The sequence below is a fragment of the Pinus tabuliformis genome, chromosome 3_1 (genome assembly GCF_031772625.1).
Source record: "Pinus tabuliformis cultivar Carrire ecotype Pingquan chromosome 3_1, CPIR1, whole genome shotgun sequence".
Taxonomy (NCBI): domain Eukaryota; kingdom Viridiplantae; phylum Streptophyta; class Pinopsida; order Pinales; family Pinaceae; genus Pinus; species Pinus tabuliformis.
The window spans coordinates 102,147,178-102,168,745 of NC_142301.1; positions in this window are offsets into that span (position 1 = coordinate 102,147,178).

Genomic DNA, 21,568 nt, shown 5'->3' on the forward strand with positions numbered 1-21,568 from the left:
AGTCCATCATATCATATAAGGATAAGTCATTATGAACCTGATCCATTCATCCATCAATATTGAAGCTAAATATAATCATTCAATCAATCACTTCTCAGAATGTTGTTATCAGAACATAATACCAGTAACCAGACATCACTTCAAAACCCAAAACTCTTCAGTAAACAACAGAAGCAGCTAAAACATATTTTAGGAAAAGTACGCAGCTTCTTCAATGGAAACCTGTGGGTATCCGCTCCTGCACCATCTATTGATCCATGGGTATCCGCACCTGAATAGGCTTTTGACCTGCGAGTGTCCATAGCTGCGCAATCTTCTTCTCGGCGGGCATCCGCACCTATGGCTACGGGTTGCCTACGTACTTACGCACTGCACCCATCTCTGGCATGCGATCCTCCGCACCTACACCGATCTCTGACCTGTGAACCTCCACACCTTTTCCTTGATCTACCTGCGGATCTCCGCGCTTTCTCCTTCACTGGCCTGCGGATCTCCGCACCTGAAACTTGTCGCACCTGCGGTCCTGCAGTTATAGAGTTTTCAGACTTCAAATATGCCACAAACTATTAGATCTACAGATCTGATCATGCACAAAGGAGATATCAACCCATCAGTAGATTTTCCTTATAAAGCTCAGGTTTCTCCTTGATTTAGATCTAGACATCACTCACCAACCAGAATTTCAGATCTTGCTCTCCTTGAGATACTCAACACATGAGTGTGCAATAGCCAAATGATCTTCTTCCCTTTTATAGGCTAGGCCTTGCTCAAACCATGGACCAAAACCATAGAGATCCAATACTAGGAACCCAATACTTGGGATCAATACTTTTAGATGTAAAACCACGGACCAAAACCATAGGATCACTAACGACAGATTAAATACCATGGACCAACCATAAGATTCCCACATGTGCGCTTTTCTCTGCATGAAAGTGTGTGAACTTTAGGACCGCACCTTTTGTTCTGTGAACCTGCGAACATGTCCGCACCTTCTAAACGGAGTACCTGCGGACCCAGCCTATGACCACACCTATTGAACGGCGCACCTGCGAACTTCTTATTCTTTGTGGGCTGATCTCAATCTCTGTTACTAACCTGTTGTACTGTGATCTATCACCTGTATGAGTTGCCATCAAGGACAACACTTGAGCCATAATGCCAACACTCAATCAATGCTCAACTCACAATGCTCAGGGCTCTACTCAATTGCTCAATTCTCAAATGACCAAGTGTTGTTTTCTGGGCAGCCCCTTGCATTTTATAGTACCTTTTGAATTCGAATTCGACCAATCCCCCCAATTCTGGGTCATTAATGCTTTCTTGGTAGCAGATTTTCCCAAATCTTACCCATAAATCACATCTTAAATGTCCGCCGCCTGCTCCATTTTGCCTCAAGTCGATCATCCCATCGTGAACAGTGACTTCAATGGTCACTTTCTAGCCAATCTGCGCAGCAGTACAGTCCCTTGTGCGTGATCGCAGACCTTGTGACTCTCTGCTTCTGCGTGCATCTCCAACATCGTGCAGCTCCCGGGCAGGATAGTTTATAGTCCCGCGCTCCCTTCCAACTACCTGGAGCACTAAGACTATCCTTCCCTTAGCTAGTCAGGTGGTCACACCACCCATGTGGAGCGCCATCCTGTCCTCCATCACGGTTCTTGGAGAATCCCCACCTTCTATGGTTGCGCACTTCCTCATTTGCAACGCGCTACCCTAGTCACTACGCTTAACGATATGCGGTCCAAGCCAAGGCATCAGACTAACCAATTCACGGCGATAGTTCTCAAACTTGTTAGTATGATCGTATGCACCTTGCCTTATCATCCTAGTTTTCTTAGCAAGAAACTCTTCCTTTATCTCGTCTTCCAGCTTCTTGACCTTTGTATCCATCAAAGCACTTTTCTCTCTTAACTGTACCCTTTCTTTTTCAATTTCACAAAGTATAAGGTTTCCCTATTGGATTTGTTCCTCAAGTCTCATGTGTTCTATCTCTTGCGGTTGTGTGATTCCTTCTTTCCGGGATTCACGAACCATTGTATCTATGGGTGTTTTCATGTGCAGACTACGATTTGCCTGCTCCATAGGGATTACAACATCTCCTTCATACTTCAGCATCGGAAGTGCCCGCGTGGTCAGAGTTTGCACACAGTCCTATAAGGCCATAGAACTGTTGGTACACGCAAGTCCCAGTCAATGTGTCTCACACAGTGGACCGTGTTCAGTACTTCGCATACTTTTTCAAAGGCTTCCACACGGATAATCTTTGGCGTGCTTGGTTTTATCATACTTCGTCATTCACGCCATCTTCTTGCCCGCTCCTTCTTGTTGGTCCCATTTCCTATCGTGAGGACGGTGTGCGTTCATGCAGGTTGCATACCATACACCTGTACCCATTAGGAGAGGTGGGCGCGTAGGTTATTTCATCCGTCATACCCGGCTTTCATCCACATCTGAGGCTTCCATACCGTATGAGCATCATCCTTTTGCATTCGTGATAGTCCTCAAAACTTCTTTGATGCATACCCCACCATTTTGCGGGCGTAGCATGCAGTGCCCATTTCAGAGCATCAAAACATTGTTGTTCCAATACTTCTTGTTCAAACTTTTTTAGTAAATCATCCACCTTGCTCAACCTGTCATACGTAAGCAGATCCCTTACTTCTGTTGTCATGCAGTGCAGTGATCTTACCATCATGTCGCAATTGAGCGTGGTTACCTCATGTAACAAGTTTTGCCATCATTATATTTCCTCATCTGAATCTGATGTGCAAGAGCTTTTGCAATCCCACAAAATCCTGCCATCAGCTGTTGGATTCACCCAGTCCTTCTCCCACATGGATATCTTATATATACATTCTAGATCGTCGTCGCACATTGGCTCTGTGTAGCGCGATCCTTCCACAGGGTCTAAAGGTACCACTACGCGTAGTGACTTTTTCTCAAAAATCATCTTATACTTCTTTAGATTTATCACTCCATTCATGTCAATGGCCCAATCTATTCCTATTAGCGTGGGATAGGGATTGTTGTCATCGAAAATCTCTATCACTTTGAAATCTATAAGCATGCTCACACCTTCGATATCTACCATTATTCCCTACAATCTTCCCATCGGTAGGATCTTTTGTTGGTTCGCCATTCGTAATTGAATAGGAGACCATTGCAACGCGGGCCTGCCCATGCGCTCCCATGTCTGCTTTGGCAGGACGTTCGCATCCGATCCTAGATCCAGAATCACTTGATCCATTTCATATTCCCCGATTTGTGCAGTCAATCTCATCTCCCTTCCTATTTGCGTTGTGTGCTTCCCGAGCTTCCGGACTACGCATGGTTCTCCTGACCCAGCACACCTAGTGATGAGTTCTTGCAGTCCCTTCATAGCCTTGTTGTTGCGTAGCAGCTTCATGCATGTCTCCAGAAAGGTAGTGAGCATTGATGGGTCCATCTCTGGTTCTAGTTTGTCTTTACTACATGAAGTGGAGGCCTCCGTGAAGCTCTTCTTAGCTTCCATGAATGTCCCCTTCACGTGCTCCAAATCGAAATATAGTTCCTTTGTTGGATCCTTGCAAACCCAGGCGCTCTCTTCGGGCTACTTGCCCTTGTCATCTCCTATCGTGATACCACTTCGAAGCACGATGTTTACATTTGGGTCCTCTTCGCGCAGCTCAAACCTCATCATTTGTAGGTTCTAAGTCGGGGGAGGATGGAGTGTTCCTTTATCATGCAACCTTGCTATCAGTGTGGGGTAATCCTCCATCTCATGATCAAACTGGGTACAATATAAACATGATTCTCTTGTTGGATTTGTACAATCATTGGATTTGGTATGAATCTTCGTTCCCTACTCCTTTGAACACCGGCAAATTTATTGCGCTTGCCATATTGATCTATGGTGGTGGCGGAGGTGGTGTGGGCAGAGATGGGGGTGAAGATGGTGAAACTGGTGGTGGTGTAGGTGGGGGTGGTATGCGTGGAATTCGCTGCCTTATCAGACTGATCACACTTCTTGGTGAAACTTTCGCGAGCTCTTCCTCGCTTTTTTGCCGAGGAAAAATCAAGGGGCTAGTTTCTATTTCTGTGCTACCTTCATTTCTATATATCCTCCCACTTAACGTAGCCCCAAACATCAATTAATTCGCATAACCTGCTTTTCACATAGTAGCATTTTAATCCAAGTGTTCAAAGATTTAACGTATTTACCTCGCGGTCCTTTGAGGAAGCGTCATTCTGCCTTGATATAGCTCACTGATGTATCTACCGCAAACTCGGTGATAAACCATCCTATAATTCGATCGAGCCAATGGTCCACAACATGCGTGATCTTGTCTTCCGACGCTTCTAGTCTGCGCACCAACTCTGGAGTCCACACAATAGGTTTGTCAAGCCTACACCTTCCTTGACTATCTGCTAGCTTCGCGATCCACTCGTACAACTCAGAGGGGAAGGATGCAAAGAAAATTTTGTGGATTTCCGTATATAAGTAGCGCTCTAACCACTATTCCTTCGATACTCCCAGATTCCCGTTTTCCTGCATCGCGAACTCATGAATCTTTCTGTCCAGCCACTCTTCAATTTCTTTCTTTATCGGATTCGAGTGACATGACATCAGACATCTCTTATGCAGATCCTGATCCCGGCAACGAAACCATTTATTGGTTTGTTGGGCCCTGACCCAAGTTCAGAGGTGATTTATCCAAACAAATCCCGGTACTACTAGCCCTTTCAGCAATAGCCCATGGAGCACGAACTGAGGTCTCACCTGAAGTAGTATGGGAGGGTGCTAGAACCATGTTTCTGCACCTTGGATATGTCTGATGAGTTCAAGTGGTTTGTGGTTCAACCTTGCACTCACGTTGCTATGCGCACTTACCTGTACCTCACAGCCTAAGATGATGCCTTTGCGCTACCTTACTTGGGGGCCGAACATTGTTATTACCCAAGCCTTTACTAGTATTCCATTGTTAGTTAACTAAATTGGCCTACTTAGCAATATAAATCATTCATTTAGGTGTGCGGAGTAAATAAATATTATATTTGCAATTTATATCAAACATGTAATAACCCAAGAATAGATACATAGAATTAAGATAAAACTTCTCTTTATTATTCTCTTCCTCAGTTACAGACTCGACTCCACCCTACACACTTAGCTGCAGGGGTCCGCACACTCAGCTGCAGACTACTAGGCCTCTGTGCACTCAGCTACAGAGCCTTCTTCTACTCTGTGACCCAAGACACACTTAGACACTTAGACTCTTGTTGTCTGCTTATGCTTCGCTATCTCTTTCTTAGTTATCTTTTACACTTAGAGCCTCACTCTATTTATACAATCCCATCGTCCACGAACCATGGGTAGGCCGACATTACATTACAAGACTAGGGCAGACAACCTTGTGTCTCTATCATACAGTTCACACTCTGCGCCTGCAATCCATGGAGTCTTTATGTTATACAAAAAAATGACCTCCTCATCAGCTCAGAGGGGAAAGAAAGGATGACTGAAGCAAAGACCACAATTACAAGCCTTGATTCCACACTAATGTTGGTTGCACACTGAAAACCTGCTTTATAAAGCTTGTTACCAAGCCTAAGGGTGCGTTAGTGACCCTACTAACTCAAGTTGTTAGGCAGGGGACAACGTTAGTGAAACTAGGGAAGTTCCAAGGGTCAAAGGAACGAATTGACTCACAAATATCTAGATATTTGTCTCTAAATTTACTCAAGAAAAGCAAGGAAACATCCAAAACCGACCTATTTGGAGAAATTCTAATCTTAAAAAAGGAGGCAAATGGGAAAGAGTTGAAAAGCAGAGCAAGTTCATTTCTTTTGCCCTAGTGAACTCCATGAGGAACTTGGCAACCCTAACTTGATTTCTATATAAGCAAAGTGAGGATCATTGTGAAAGGGGTCAGAGCATTTGAAAGGATAGCCTACTTAGTTGTTGAGAACTGTCTCATATCTGAAGAAGTGAGCAAGAAGGGAGAGAGAGAGAGAAGTGGAAGGGGAAAAGGAAGACTGATACAACAAATGGTTGTAATCACTCTTCCGTTATTAATACAAAACTGCAGTTGTGTTCCCTACTCTATGGTGTCGGTAACATAGTTCATTAAGTTGTTCATTCGATACTTGTTTATATGAGTAGCTTAGTTGTATGCAAATATATGTTCATTGTGTATTCATATATTGGTTTTCAAGGTTGTATGTGGTGATTGTGTTTGCCTTTCCTTTGTGCAGGAATTGATTTGGAGCCGGCTTTGAGGGAGTTCCGCTTGGCTACATTGTGATCTCCAAACAAATCTAGAAGGAGACTTGAGGTAATCCTCTTTCCATACTTTGTTAATTGATATTTGTCTATGAACATGTGTATAACTTGGTAGCATCTGCAGATAATCTTACAGTCTGTCAAAGGTCCCGGGAAGGCCTTTGAGGGTAGTTTTCATTCTCCATACACCGTGCATTTTACCCCATAGAAAAATTGGCGACTCCACTTGGGACTATACATCTAGTTCCCAGTTTACCCAGACTCTTCTTAGTTCTCTCCTCCTTCTAAGAGCTCCCTATACTTCTGCAATCCTTTTCTGACCCACCAAGAATCTTGCTACATCTTGCTTGTATACATTCATCTCAAAATCTGATCTTGAAAGCCATATTTTTGACTGATTTCCCACAATAACGCAGGTTAGTAGGCTACACAGAGCTTTATAAAGCATTGTGCCTGTTCACAGGGAGCGTTAGTGGACCTACTAACTCAATGTAGCCACTGTTACAGAGTGTTAGTCTCCCAATACCTTGATTTTTAGTTGTGTCTGTGGACCAAAAGTGATAGGAAATCTTCTCATGCGCTGAAATAAGATCTATAACTGTATTTTGTCAACAAAATTGGTGTCCTAGAAATTTATTTTTAGGAAAAAAGTTTTGGTTTTTCTCTCTTAAAAACATTTTTTCTGAAAGAAAAACTCACAATTTTTATCCATCCTTTTGTTTAACTAGCTATAAGTTGCTTCATTTTGGTTTCAAGTAGTTGTTAGGAAACATTGGAAAAGAATCTTTTGGTTATGCATGTGTTGAAAGACTAAAGATGCATGGAAGAAACTATGAATATGTGAAAAATATGAATATGTAGAATACAACTTGTTTGCATCAAATTGAAAAAAAAAATCAAAACATTGTTTTTGCATGATTTATTGAGTCAAGAGTATCATCACATTCCATACGTCAACTCCCCTACCAAAGACAATAAATCAAGTACACATAAAAATTACATAAAAAAAAATCAATAACTATTTTGAGCAAACAAACATTAGTTAGGCTAGAATCTTGGGAAAAGCTTATGAGTGAACTGCCCAAGGTTGAAAACCAAACTAGTGTCATTAAACAAGAGAAAAATTCCTTCTACACTCATACTACCGGGACCACTCCAGTAAAATTAGAGTGAAATACGAGACAACATCGAACTGTAAGTGAAGGTAGCCCACCTTCTCTTAAAAAACCTTTGGGTATTCTATGTATTGGGGGTCCCTTCGGGGATTTCGGAACTGAGTCAGGGACTCAGGTATCCTGCCCACACAACATGCTGTCTACGACTATGTCCCCCCCAATGGTGTCTGTGATCTGAGGTATCTTTAGTGGCCAAAATTATAGGGACTTACACAAGGTGACTGGGACGGGCTGTCCTGGTACCTAACACGAACGGATCTACTCTATCTTCAGTTTTTGGGAGGGTGCTCATCTTCACAAGAGTACTTGGCCCCTCAATCTAAGGTTTGGGCAAAGCTCTAGAGTAACCGTAACTATACATCTGGCCATCCTTCTTTGTTATTCATTGAGATACTGGGTTTCATCTCAGTGATCGATGCTTATCAGACAAGGTAATTTCCCTCTGTTTTCTGATTGATCCATTTAGTGTATTTTTTATATTTTTTAGGTACCTAAGTGCTATCATTTGAGACTTTAACGAATATCACGATAAAATTTATTGATAAAAATTAATGGTCACCATGGCTACATCCAACCCTCGTCGTCACTCCAAACGATTGTTAGGACTTCCTCCACTCATTGTGGAAGATCTGTTGAGTTCCACTGAACCGAATTCCCCATCTTCGGGGGATCAGTCTCCTAGATCTCACACAGGATCTATTTGGACAATCGACGATTCAAGTTTGCCGGAGGATTTCTTTACCGAAGGATTTCTTCCTCCCTTTAACCCTCTACTCATGAATCTGTTGGAACCTGTCTTGGATCCCGTGGTACCTGTACTTCCTACTTCGATAGTTGGAACATTTCCATCTATCCCGTCAATGACTAACGAGTTGTGGAACTTTAGGGAGACTTTTGGTCCTTCACCACTTCCCCAGTCAACAGTCACCACAACCCCGGTAATTGTGAATCCCTCTATCCCGTTTGTCCCAAGTACAACCACTCACATGACACCCTCTACGAATGGAACCCAACCAATGTCGGGTTCCACCCCTATGGTGTCAAACTACATACCTTCGACAAGTGCCACATACAGTGCTCCCTATAACACTCAATGCAGCACTATGGGTGCGGTTCTCGTTTACCAACAATATGGTCGGCCGCCAATGTATAGTTCAAACCCCCATATTCATATACCTGGGAGGGTTCTGAATATGCACATGCTAGTAGGGAACACAACAGTTCCCCCTCCATTCTCAGGCATGCATGGTCAGTCGCTAATTGACATGAGTGTTCCCTCTATCAATCAAGGAAAAATGGTTAGTTCTGTGTTGGGTGGGAATCCTCAAGGGGTTCCCAACCAATCCATGGGGGAACCCTACTCACATATTCAAATGAGTCAAGGGGGCACCGCTTATACTGGGGGCAATTTTATACCCCAGTATCAAAATCCTCATGGAAATCCACTCTACAACACCATACCTCAAAGCAACTGCTACACCATGCAACCCATGTATAATATGGGGAACCAAACAATGGGAGGAGTGCAAAGCTCCTCAAGTCATCCGTTATCACCATGGTTTGAGTCGGGGGCACCTAACTCTCTTCCTTTCTTAGCAACATTGGATATACCCGACTTATACAAATTTACAAATGACCCCATCTATCACAACTTACAATGGCCACTAATCCCGCATAAGATACCAACAGACATCCCAAAGTTCGATGGAAAGTAAGGGGAGGATCTGGGCACCCATATCACCAAATACCATCTTTGGAGTGTTTCAAACTCTATGGTGGATGATAGTGTCTGGTTACATCATTTTCCCCACACCCTCACTAGAAACATAGCGAAATGGTATATTGCGTTACCATGCGCATCAGTAAACACCTTTGACGCTTTAGCAATGGAATTCCTAAAGCACTTCTAGCTACCCATCCGCTATGAGACTGGGATAGAGCTCCTCACTTCATTTCATCAGGATACCACCACCCACATCTCCAATCATATACATGAATGGAGACGTAGGCGGAGGTTAGTCAAAGCTCCCATCCCAGACTTTCTCTTAACAGACTGGTTCTGCAAGTCCTTACTCCTGCAAATCGCTAGAGATGTCGCTCTAGGTGGTGCGGTCATAGAAGACCAATCCATACGTCATGCCCAGCACTTAGATCTGATATATTCACAGTCTGGAACTCTTTATGACATAATCCCCAATGCCCATGGTGACCCCAATGCTTCTGCCACTCAGCACCCTAGAGTGCATGCCGACGGAATTGTCAGCGCAACCTCTACGGCCGCTGTAAAAAAACTCAATGGTCACATTGCCAAGATTACAGTGGACCCCTCTACCAATGCGACTGCATGAGTTGATTGAATAGGCCAATGCATGCTCCTCCTTTCATGCATTAAAAGTAAAACACTTACTGAGTTAAAAATTTTACAAAAACATTTAAAAACACATTTACACCATCAAAATACCAAAAATGTATGTATATATATATATATAGATCAAAATCCAGTCTTTTACATCAAAATATTCCAAAACTTGGATGTTTTAAGTACAAAATGGCTACCAATCCCAGCTAGAAACACCCATATGGCTACGCCAAAACACCTTCTAAAAAGAGCCTATTGCTCCTGAAATGCTAAAACTGCTCTAGCTACCCTTCGAAGAGGAACAAGAAACCGCTCAGGTACACCAACTGTGTTCCGCTACATATGAGTGGGAATCTCCCTCATAGGAAGGGGGGGACACCCATGGTCAAACCCTCTAGGTTCCTCAAAACCTCGCGGATACTGTCGGAATCGCCCCCTCCAGTAGGTAGTTGGCCTCCTTGTCGCATATGGCGAGGTTCGCCTGCAAGTCATAATGGCGCCACATCTGCATTAAGCATAAAGTTTCATGTCAATACTTATTTCGCCTATAAAAACATTACATAAATATTGAAAATCTAAAAATACTTAAAGTACTATCAAAAATTATTCTCACCTTGAGGACCCTAGTTGGTCCCGGGCGATAGCATCAAGTCCGGGTCGCCAATAAAGTCCATGCCCTCATAAGCATAGTCATCAATAATCACAATTTGGCTATGAAGCCACTGGAAGAAATCTTCGTCGAAGAAATGCCGGATCGGTCCTCCTCCTGTGCGAGGATCGAGTGATGACCAATGACCCTGCCTTGGCTCCCTCGGATCAAGGGGACCTAAGCTCATCCTTGGGCGCATAACAAGTACCCTCTCAAGGAAGAATGAGACTATGATAGTACCATACCCAAAACTGTGTTGGGTACAAGTCTTGCATGCTGTTAATTCTACCTTCAACTGGTGAAGCACTGCTTCACACCAGTTGAACATCTGTGGCTGGACACAATCAACTGCAAGTAATAGTTGGGCCTTTGTCACAACGTGGGGACTCTTTGACCCCACCAACCACACAATCAACCATAAAACTACCCTCATAGACCTGGACCTTATCCTCTCTATGGGGACTCTGTTGCTGACTAGTCCACTCTCAGGGATGTAGTATGATTTCACTAGCTCTGAGGCAGATCGTGGATCTGGCCTACCACCGGTGAGGTTTTCCTGTGCCCCACAGAACGACAAACTAGTCAAAAAATATATGTCATCATGGTCAATAGCCAGATCCTAATCTCTAATCCTGAACACTTGCTCATGTTCATCCCAGCACTGGATAATTCATCTCAATAAATCCTCCTGCCCTTTCATTGGCTCTAGCTTTGCATACTTCAGTAAACAGCAGTGGCAGAATGCAAGTATGCATGTTGGATTGTTTCGTATCAGCAATTCCTGGCTATCATGGGCCCGTTCTCTCCATAGGTGAGTCATTTCAGCCTAAAGCCTGCACAAAATAACCCTAAAAATAGTCAAAATGGGGCAAACACACTTCAGGAATCCATGCATGATGGTTTTAGCTTCGCCCTTCAGCTCTAACGCTACCCCCAGTGCTACACAGGGAGGATTAACGCCCTCTAGTGGCTCGTATAGAGTGTTTAATGCTCCCTACAGGCCATCTGGAGGGCGTTAGTGCACAAATAGGGCTTTAGGGCACCTCAGATCTGCAAAATTCCACCCATAAAACTGTCAAAAAAGGTTAAGCAATTCATAGAGCAAGTTTTTAGCCTTCACCTGAGACTGATGTCACGTCGAATGGTCACCTGGATCCCTTGCAATGGTCCGTAGAAAATCTACTCCTCTTTAGCTCCAAAATGCTCTCACAAATCTCAAAATAGTGAAAATAATGCATGTGAAAGCTCAAAACATTTCCTTATATTTATTTTGGAGACATGATTTTCTGAAATCATTAAAGAGGAAGTAGTCCATTCTCCATGATTTTTATCATGCATGAACCCATATGATAGGAATTGTTGCCTTTTTATACTTTTTACCGCTTTTTGATGAAAGTACTCTCAGGAATGAAAAGCAGTAAAAGCTGCATGCAATTCTCAATAGAGCACTTTTTGAGATATTTTATTGCTCTTTAAAAAATAGAAACATCTCTGAGTTTTCATCGTTGAGCTCGTTAAATCTATATGACGATGGTCTAAGCAACTCTTTTTCGATCTTTTTCTAGCTCATTAAACTGAAAAAGACCAATAGAGCATTCTTTTTAGGTGCTTTTTTCTCACTCTTTAAACTAAAAAAAATCCCAAGTTTTGTCTTTAGGCTCATTAAACTTTATAAAGATGACCCGAGCACTCTTTTAGATACTTTCTCGCTCGTTAAAACTGAAAAATCCCGAGTTTTTGTTACCGATCTCATTAAAAATATATGGTAGCAGCAAGAGAACTTTCTTTTTTGGGACCATTTCTCACTCTTAAATCGAAAAATCCCTGAGTTTTTCTCCTCCTTCGAGCTTGTTAAATCTATGAAGAATGAATGAGCAATTATTTTCCCTCTTTTTCTCACTCACTATACTGAAAAAGATACCCTGAGTTTTCTTCATTTGACTCATTAAAAAATTTTGATGAAGGTATTGAGTTTGTCGTCCTGTGACTCATTAAAATTCACGATGAAAAATGAGTTTAGTCCGTCACCTCGTACTCATAACAAAATGAGGTCAACATCTATTGAAAATAGGTTTCTCTTTATCCGGATTCAATAGATTAACTAACGGAAAAGTAACTGATCTAGGTATACTATTAACCTTTTGTCACACCCGGTTAACAACTATGACAAAGGGACCACCATGGAGTTGCTCTTTATGATCTTTTCAAACTCTCTAAATATGAAAAGACCACTGAGTTGTCTAGTCTGGACTCTTTAAATTACATAAACAAGATATAGAGTTGTTCTTTTTACGATACTTTTCAGACTCTTAAAACATGAAAAAATCGACGATTTTTCCTCTTTGGACTCATTAAACTAATCAGATGGGGCAAAGAGTCACTCTTTTTGCGGTCCTTTTCAGACTCTTTAAATATGAAAATATTGATGAGTTTACTCGTCTGGATTCATTAAATTAATCAGACAGGGAAAGTGGACAATACAACTGTATTTCGTATTAGAAAGCGTGGTTTGGCAGCAATCATTCCCTTGAACATGGCACTCCCTTAGATAAACCTTCCTTTTGACGGCCTCTCAATATGAACCCTACCATCCTGTGATTTTAGCCTATATACCCTGATGTAATTGCATCTCTATATCCTAACACTCTGTAGTGTTCATGAGTCTAGTGTTGTCTGGTTAAAGCCGTTGTCGTGCCTTCTATTGTTCAAGGGTTAACCATTTGTTTCCTCCATCAACAGATCAAACATATCCTTTCATCATGCCCTCCGTTGTTTAGACCCAAATGCTCAAAAGATTCCTCGAAAACAAAATAATTCTTATCCCATTTCATGTCGATAGATGTAGGACACATTATTGCCTACCTTTTGACATGTTTCTTCCTATTGACTTCAACACTCTATCTAGGAAGATAACCCAGAAACACATTCAGTGCCTTGGTACTTGCAGACATTAGTGGCAAGTTGCCTTATGTTTGATCAGGGGTTCTCATTATTGGCTCATGGTTAAGTGATTCTATGGGTGTTCGATGACAAAGACATTTTTCACACTCGATAGATTGCACTGGGCATCTTGGAGACCATCACCATTATTGGTGGCCTTCCTCGCGTCTGTTAACGGTCTCCATTATTGACTAGTAATCAGACGATTTCGTGCATGTTTGACGTCAATGCATATATTCACATGTACCGATCTATGCTGTTCGGTGAAGCAGAAATCAAGACCTTGGGTAGAGGCTTGCATCATTCAGCTTTGTTTCCTCTCCCAAGCTACGGATATTGTTTTTTGGAGACAGCTATTTCAGGATGATTCTATTATGACACTAGACCCGCATTGTGCTTATCGGCAGCCGGTATTGTCATATCTCTTTGGAGAAAATTACTCTGACATAGCTACTGAGCATGGGAATACCCGACTCAGGACATGATTTTAGCAGTTTTATATATATATATATGTGTGTGTGTGTGTGTGTGTGTGTGTGTGTGTGTGTGTGTGTGTGTGTGTGTGTGTGTGTTGTATCATGTTTTCCTTGCTGCCTAAAGCTTCTCTCTCTCATTTTGACAATAAAAATTACAATTTAAGTAAAGTATTTTGGCCATCATCGCAGCCTCTGATCTCATACTTTAGGGGGCATCTGTTATACAACAAAATGACCTCCTCATCAACTCAGAGGGGAAAGACAGGATGACTGAATCAAAGACCACAATTACAAGCCTTGATTCCACACTAACGCTGGTTTCACACTGAAAACCTTCTTTATAAAGCTTTTTCCCAAGCCTAAGGGTGCGTTAGTGACCCTACTAACTCAAGTTATTAGGCAGGGGACAGCGTTAGTGAAACTAAGGGAAGTTCCAAGGGTCAAAGGAACGAATTGACTCACAAATATCTAGATATTTGTCCCTAAATTTACTCAAGAAAAGCAAGGAAACATCCAAAATCGACCTATTTGGAGAAATTCTAATCTGAAAAAAGGAGGCAAATGGGAAAGAGCTGAAAAGCAGGGCAAGTTCATTTCTTTTGCCCTAGTGAACTCCATGAGGAACTTGGCAACCCTAACTTGATTGCTATATAAGCAAAGTGAGGGTCATTGTGAAAGGGGTCAGAGCATTTGAAAGGATAGCCTACTTAGTTGTTGAGAACTGTCTCATATCTGAAGAAGTGAGCAAGAAGGGGAGAGAGAGAAGCATAAGGGGTAAAGGAAGACTAATACAACATATTGTTGTAATCACTCTTTCGTTATTAATACAGAACTGCGATTGTGTTCCCTACCCTATGGTGTCGATAACATAGTTCATTAAGTTGTTCATTCGATACTTGTTTATATGAGTAGCCTAGTTGTATGCAAATATATGTTCGTTGTGTATTCATATATTGGTTTTCAAGGTTGTATGCGGTGATTGTGTTTGCCTTTCCTTTGTGCAGGAATTGATTTGGAGCTAGCTTTGAGGGAGTTCCGCTTGGCTACATTACGATCTCCAAACAAATCTAGAAGGAGACTTGAGGTAATCCTCTTTCCATACTTTGTTAATTGATATTTGTCTATGAACATGTGTATAACTTGGTAGCATCTGCAGATAATCTTACAGTCTGTCGAAGGCCCCGAGAATTCCTTTGAGGGTAGTTTTCATTCTCCATACGCCGTGCATTTTACCCCATAGCACTTTACAACAATATTGGGTCAAAACTTGGGCTTTGAGCCCCAAAACATGCCTTGGGGGGATTCCATGCCCAACACAATACCACGGGAAAATACCATGGTTATGTCAATACCCAGGACACATGTACCATGGTAATCTCTAAACCAATACCACAGGAAAATACCATGGTTATGTCAATACCTAGGACACATGTACCATGGTAATATCCAAACCAATACCACGTGCCAACCTTCTCCACACACATACCAATACCATGGTAATTCCAATACCAAGGACACTTGTACCATGGTAATACAAATACCAAGGGCACCTGTACCATGGTAATACCAATACCAATAATGTACTAACACCTGCAACCAATCATCAAACATCGTTCATCTACAATAGCAACCATACATAAGCACAACATCTGCACATAAGTGAATCAATCACACACTCAAGCCATCTACAACACAATCATTTGCAATACATGCCTAGGTTGACATCAATGCCAACCATCAATCACTGCAACGCAACATGAATTCCAACACATTCTCACCTAGGATTTTTTAGCTTACTTTGGCAAGCCCAAGTGCACACATTCCATACATTTTGTTCTCTCTCGTCTTGATAACAAAACGGCTCAACTTGGCACAATTTTGGCATATTTTATGGGTGTCTAATTGTTGTCTTAATTTTTTGTGCTCCATATGTACTTTGCTTGAATATCACTATTAATTTTCCTAATAGTAACATTACAATCAACATATTTTTTTGGTGTAGCAATGTTTCTAGACTCCTCCCGTCTCCTGTCCTTACTCTTGCCAATTTTGGAGATTTCAGGTTTTTCTTCAACTTCCTTACTTGGTGACTTGGTGTTTGCATATTCTTTGTATGAAATATCATCTATATAACCAAGACCGATCATGTCATAAGGTGATATTTGACTATTGATAATAACATCCAGGGTTTGAGAGCTTCATGTTTTTTTAAGCTTATCTATCTTTTTCCTTAATGAGACGATTTCTGCTTCAAGCTTTTCACAATTTTCTTCCTTTTATTTTAGTTGACTATTAAACACTTCTTCCATTCTTTTTTCTTCCTATCTTTTATTTTTAATGAAGATGATTTCCTTGGATAGTTTATTGTTCTTCTTATTGAGGTTATCAATTTCTTTTAATGCACTAATAGGTTTTGCTTCAAGATCAACTATGCCTTCAATGCTTTCTCCTTCTACTTTTTATTTTTTCTCCTATGATTTTTCTATGTTCGATTCCTCATTTTTTGCTACAAATAGGATCTCTCTTCTATTATCATTGGGATCATATTCTTATTCTTTAGAAAAATCATTATCCTCTTTGGAATATATTTTTATTTTTCAAATATTTTCCTTTGAAGACCCTTTTTCTAGGTTCTTCTTCATCACCACTATCTTCCTTGTAAGGACACTTATTAGCATAATGTCCTATTACCACAATTAATATATATATTAGAGGTAATATTACTTTTGAATTTGGATTTTCTATTTATTTTTCTGACTGGTTGAGCCATTTATGTATTAGATTCATCACTGGAACAATCACCATACTTGCATTTTTTTTACTTCTTAAATGCTTTAAAATGTCACTTCATTATGCGATGGGTTTCCCATCCTTGTATGCAATGAGAATTCCATCATAGCTCATCCATTTTCAAATTCTCCAAATCCCTTAATTCTTCTATGGTAGATACCTTGGCATCAAAACATAGAGGAAGAGACCTAAATTTTTTTTGAACAATTGTTGTTTCTTTAACTTCTTTACCAAATCCTTCGAGAGAATTAACCATATCATCTACTCAAAGAAAATAGGAAGCAACATCTTCTTCATAATTCATTTTAAATCTTTCAAATTGTCTCTGGAAAGTTTGAAGCTTTTCCTTTTTTACTTTGTCATCTCCTTCATAGTTTCTTACAATCTTGTCTCGCATCTCTTTAGTTGATTCACATTGGATAACTTTAACAAAACATGAATTTTAAAATCCACTTAAAATGGAGTTCATAGCTTTTGCATTGGAAACATAATCCTTTCTCCCATCTTGATCACTTGGAGGAGAGGATGGGATATCCATTTGTAACACACTGCCAAACTTCAACATCACGAGACATCAAGTCTGTTATCATTCTTATCTTTCAAAAGAAAAAATATGTTCCATTAAAGAAAGGAATTTTGATTTATGCTTGTCTACTAGTCATGCCCCCCTATAATATATTCTTCCAAATGTTAGATTGTTCTTGAAGAAGCTTTCTATGATACCAATTGTTGGAAATAATGAGGGGGGTGAATCAATGATTTATTACTTTTGACAATTTTTCACTTAGTTAAGTTTCAAACTAAATCCATCTTACATAATCAATCATCCACAATGTATGAACATAGAGATTAAAGTGCGACACAAAATTTGAAGAAGAAATATGTAAAAACAATCTTTAATTTATTACAATCTCTTGTGAGGACACCAATCCTCTGTAAGCACCAACTTACAAAAATTTTAGGCTCCAACCTATCGAGAATATGAGGACACCAATCCTAAGTAAGCTCCAACTTACAACAATTGTAGGCTACAAATAGAACTCAATCTTCAATACACAAAAAAATGAACTTCAAATCGAACTTAAACTAGATATTCAAATAGAAAAACTCATCCCTGAGTCATGACCTTCAAACAATAGAACTCATCCCCTAAAACTAGGTCAAAATCCCTTCCCAAGAACAATGACAAAAAACACTTCAAATATGTGTGAAAAATATTCCACAGAAAGTTGCTTCACTCATCTTCACTCCACATCTTCTTAGTTCATAAGATATGAACTTTGGACCTGCTTATTTGCTCGCCTAAACACAGATTCAATTTCTTAAGTTGAGTGGTTAGAAATTATCCTCTCACATCTATTTATAATGTGTTTGGATGCTAGGTTAGGATTGACTTTCCCATTGGATAGACTGACTGGTGCAATTGGTAGAATATATAGTGAATATTAAAAAAATCATTTATCCTCAATCGTGAGGAGTTAGAAGGCATGCCATATGTCATTGGAAAGGTATCAGAATAAGCTTTCGAACCATATATCTTATGCTCTCGTTTGAGCTTGGAGATTATAGTAAAAATTACTTAAAATATAGGGTATCCAAATGGGGATTTCTTGTACTTTGGTTGGGTTATCTTGACAAAAGATTTCATATCTCCTCATTCCCATGGAATTAGAGGGAGTTCCATATACTATTGGAAATGTCTCAGAATACACTATTTGGCTATGTAATTTCCTTTTTCACTTGGGCATACTTTGACATCAATAACAACCATTTTCAACATTTTCATCCTGCTCAAGCTTCCTAATTTGTGCAATGAATTTTCCACTATGATTCTTGAGGTGGTAGATTTATTTGTTTTTATCTGCAATAACCTTGTCAATTTTGCATATTTGATGTTGACGTTTGATTTTCTTGAAAGATCACCTTTGATATATCTTTAATGTTGCATATTTTTTTGTCATTGATGTAAAATATCCAGGTCCATCTAGCATTCAAGTCAGCTCCTAAAGCCAATGTTCAATCCAAAAATCTCCAATTATGAGTCAAACCAATCTTATATGCCCTATTTCTACAAATACCATAAGGGTGAGTGCATTTAAAGTGTGTGATCAGATCAAATGAGTGGTGTGTTGATCTATAGTGATTGGATCTAGTTGTGTAGAGAACACATGGTGTGATTTGAGGTAAGTGAATCAAAGGAACTAGGTAGAAAAGGTGTAGTATGAAGTATGAGGAGTATTTTTTAGGCTTGATACATGAAGAGAAATTGAAGGCTCAAAGAAGAGTGTTAATTAGTGTTAATGGTATTGATCCATATCGAATGAATCAAATGAGAGAGAGAGAGAGAGAGAGAGAGAGAGACGAAGAGAGTGTGTGGAGATATCAAAGAAAGAAGAAGTTTGAGTGAGACCCTATAGAAGGAAATAGGTCAAGGTTCTAAGAAGAGGTTCCAATCCTCATCTTCAAGTGTATCAGATACAATATTATTTTGTAAAAAGTTTCCAAGTGCATGAATTGGTATTTATTGGGAAGGGACTCAAAACATGAAAAATCTGTATTTTCCATGTTTTTATGCTTCTTCTATTAATTGATGTGTTTGAAATGACAAAAATATTTCCAACTATTAATGTACATTCTACTGGCATCCAAACCTTTAGTAATGAGGTTTCATTGTATAGTTATAGATTGACACACATTTTAGAATGAAACCATTTTTATTTCCATTTTAACTAATATATTTCGATATTGTAGTTCCACTTTGAGGCTCCACACTAGCCTTGATTGTCTAGCGAGTAATTCCTTTGGTAATATTTTTTGTGAAGTTCCAATATCCAAATATTTTTGTGAATTTTTGATATCCTATGTTTATTTTTTTTAAAGAATAGAAAGGAGGTGACAAGAATATTATCATTAATAAATGTTCCATTATATTGGTTAAAACCTATATCAATATTTTTGTTAATAAAACTCCCAATATTGCTAACTACCAATATCCTGGTGGTTTGACAAGCTCTGTCATTCATTTCCATATACTAGGCTGATATCCTTTCATTGTTTTATTTAATTTATCCTCTACTATAGTTTTGACATTGATTTCTAATATAATGTAGGCCCACTGGTGGCCTATACCGTTGATATGAAAAATTGTTAAATGCTAAAACTCTAGGTTTGTCGATATCTTATATGGGAATCTCATGGTTCTAGTGCATGGTATTGTGCACATTGTTTGTGTTAGCACTTGGGATAAATTTTTAAGAATTTACAGTTTGGGGTGTGATTTTAGTGTTAAACACCCAATGATATATCTGAGTGTCCCGACAAGTGTGAGGGAAGATAATATAATAGTTTGAGCCCCAAGTTTGAAAAGTTTGGGATATCGTTGATAAGAATTTGGACAAGTCACAAGTGAGGCACGTGTGTAGCATTCTAAAGTACTTGAGTAGCCAAACAATACATATAAATAGATCTAAGCCAAAATCGATTCCTTCCTTCAGATCTACAAAGAAGAACCAAGAAAAACCCAATAAGTATATACAAACAAGTATATACAAATAGATGGAAATATATACAAGGTTAGAAGGAAATATATACAGGATCTATTCACAAATTTAAAAAAAAAATGCTCTTCAAATAGCAGATCTATTCATTAAAGCTCTAAAGTAAATTTTGAAATATTTGAGCATATTTTAAATTTAGATCTAGAGAAAATGGTACGAAAAACCCTATTTTCTTATTTCGAAAGATAAGTCTTCAAGTGACCCACTATGGGTTCTTCAGCTTCTGTGCTTAAAAGTTTGTTAATTAAACCAATAATTTCCCCAAGTATCCAATATATGATCAACAATATAATTTCTACACACTTCAAAGATAATTGTTAGATCCACAAAGATTTGGGTGGCACGTTGATAAAGGAGTCTAAGGGTTTAACCGAAAACCAATAGATCTGCTCCACCTAGCGTGTTTCTCCAAATCTAAACAATGATGCAAGATAATTGTACACCAATGAATCTTCAAGAACTAATGGAAATAACAATATTAAAACACTAGTAAAAAATTAAGCATAAGAGATCTGAAAAATTATACCATATAACTGAAGAATAACACCATAGTTAAGCCCCAAAGACTTTTATTTTATTGCTCAAAAAAATATTACAATAGTAGTAGAGATTCACTTAGACAAGAGCTCAAGATTACATGTTGATGTTATGAGGAGTTTAGAGCTTCCTTAGGAATTAGAGCATGAGAGCTTCAAAGTAGAAAAAATTACTAGTTGACTTAATCCATGGCTTAATCCTCTTCAAATTAATTCAAACACTTGATTATGGTTACACGGATCTCTAGAAAAAATTAACTTCCTTGATTGATGTGCTAGATGGACCAATATTTGACCCTGGGGTGGTTTTGGACCACTGGAAAATCTTCAAAAATAATTTTCTTGGAATTTTCTCATTCAAAATAACCACCTAGACCAAAAAATGTGATTTCCCTTGAGAAAATATTTTCCTTCTAACCCAATGAATTTCTTATGGGTCTTTTCTGCCTTGGAAATGAGACTTTTCTGCTTTGGAAATGAGAATTTTCTCCTTTTTTAATTTGAACCATTTTTTTGAAAATACACATTCCCTTTTTAATTATTTTTCAACTTGGAGAAAAAATTATTTTCTCTCAATTTTATTTTTTAACTATTTTTTGGCTAATTATTTTGCTATTTTTTGCCAGAAAACAATAACAATGACTCTAGAGGGGATTAGAAATATTTTTCCACCCTTAAAATGTTTCTAGATAGAAATTTTAGAATTTTAGGTGTAAAATTAAGTACTCATCCCCTAGAAATTATATAGACAACAATTTTTACATCTTTACATTAGATATTACATTAAAAAAATCCAATCATAAGGGGAATTTTGACAATAA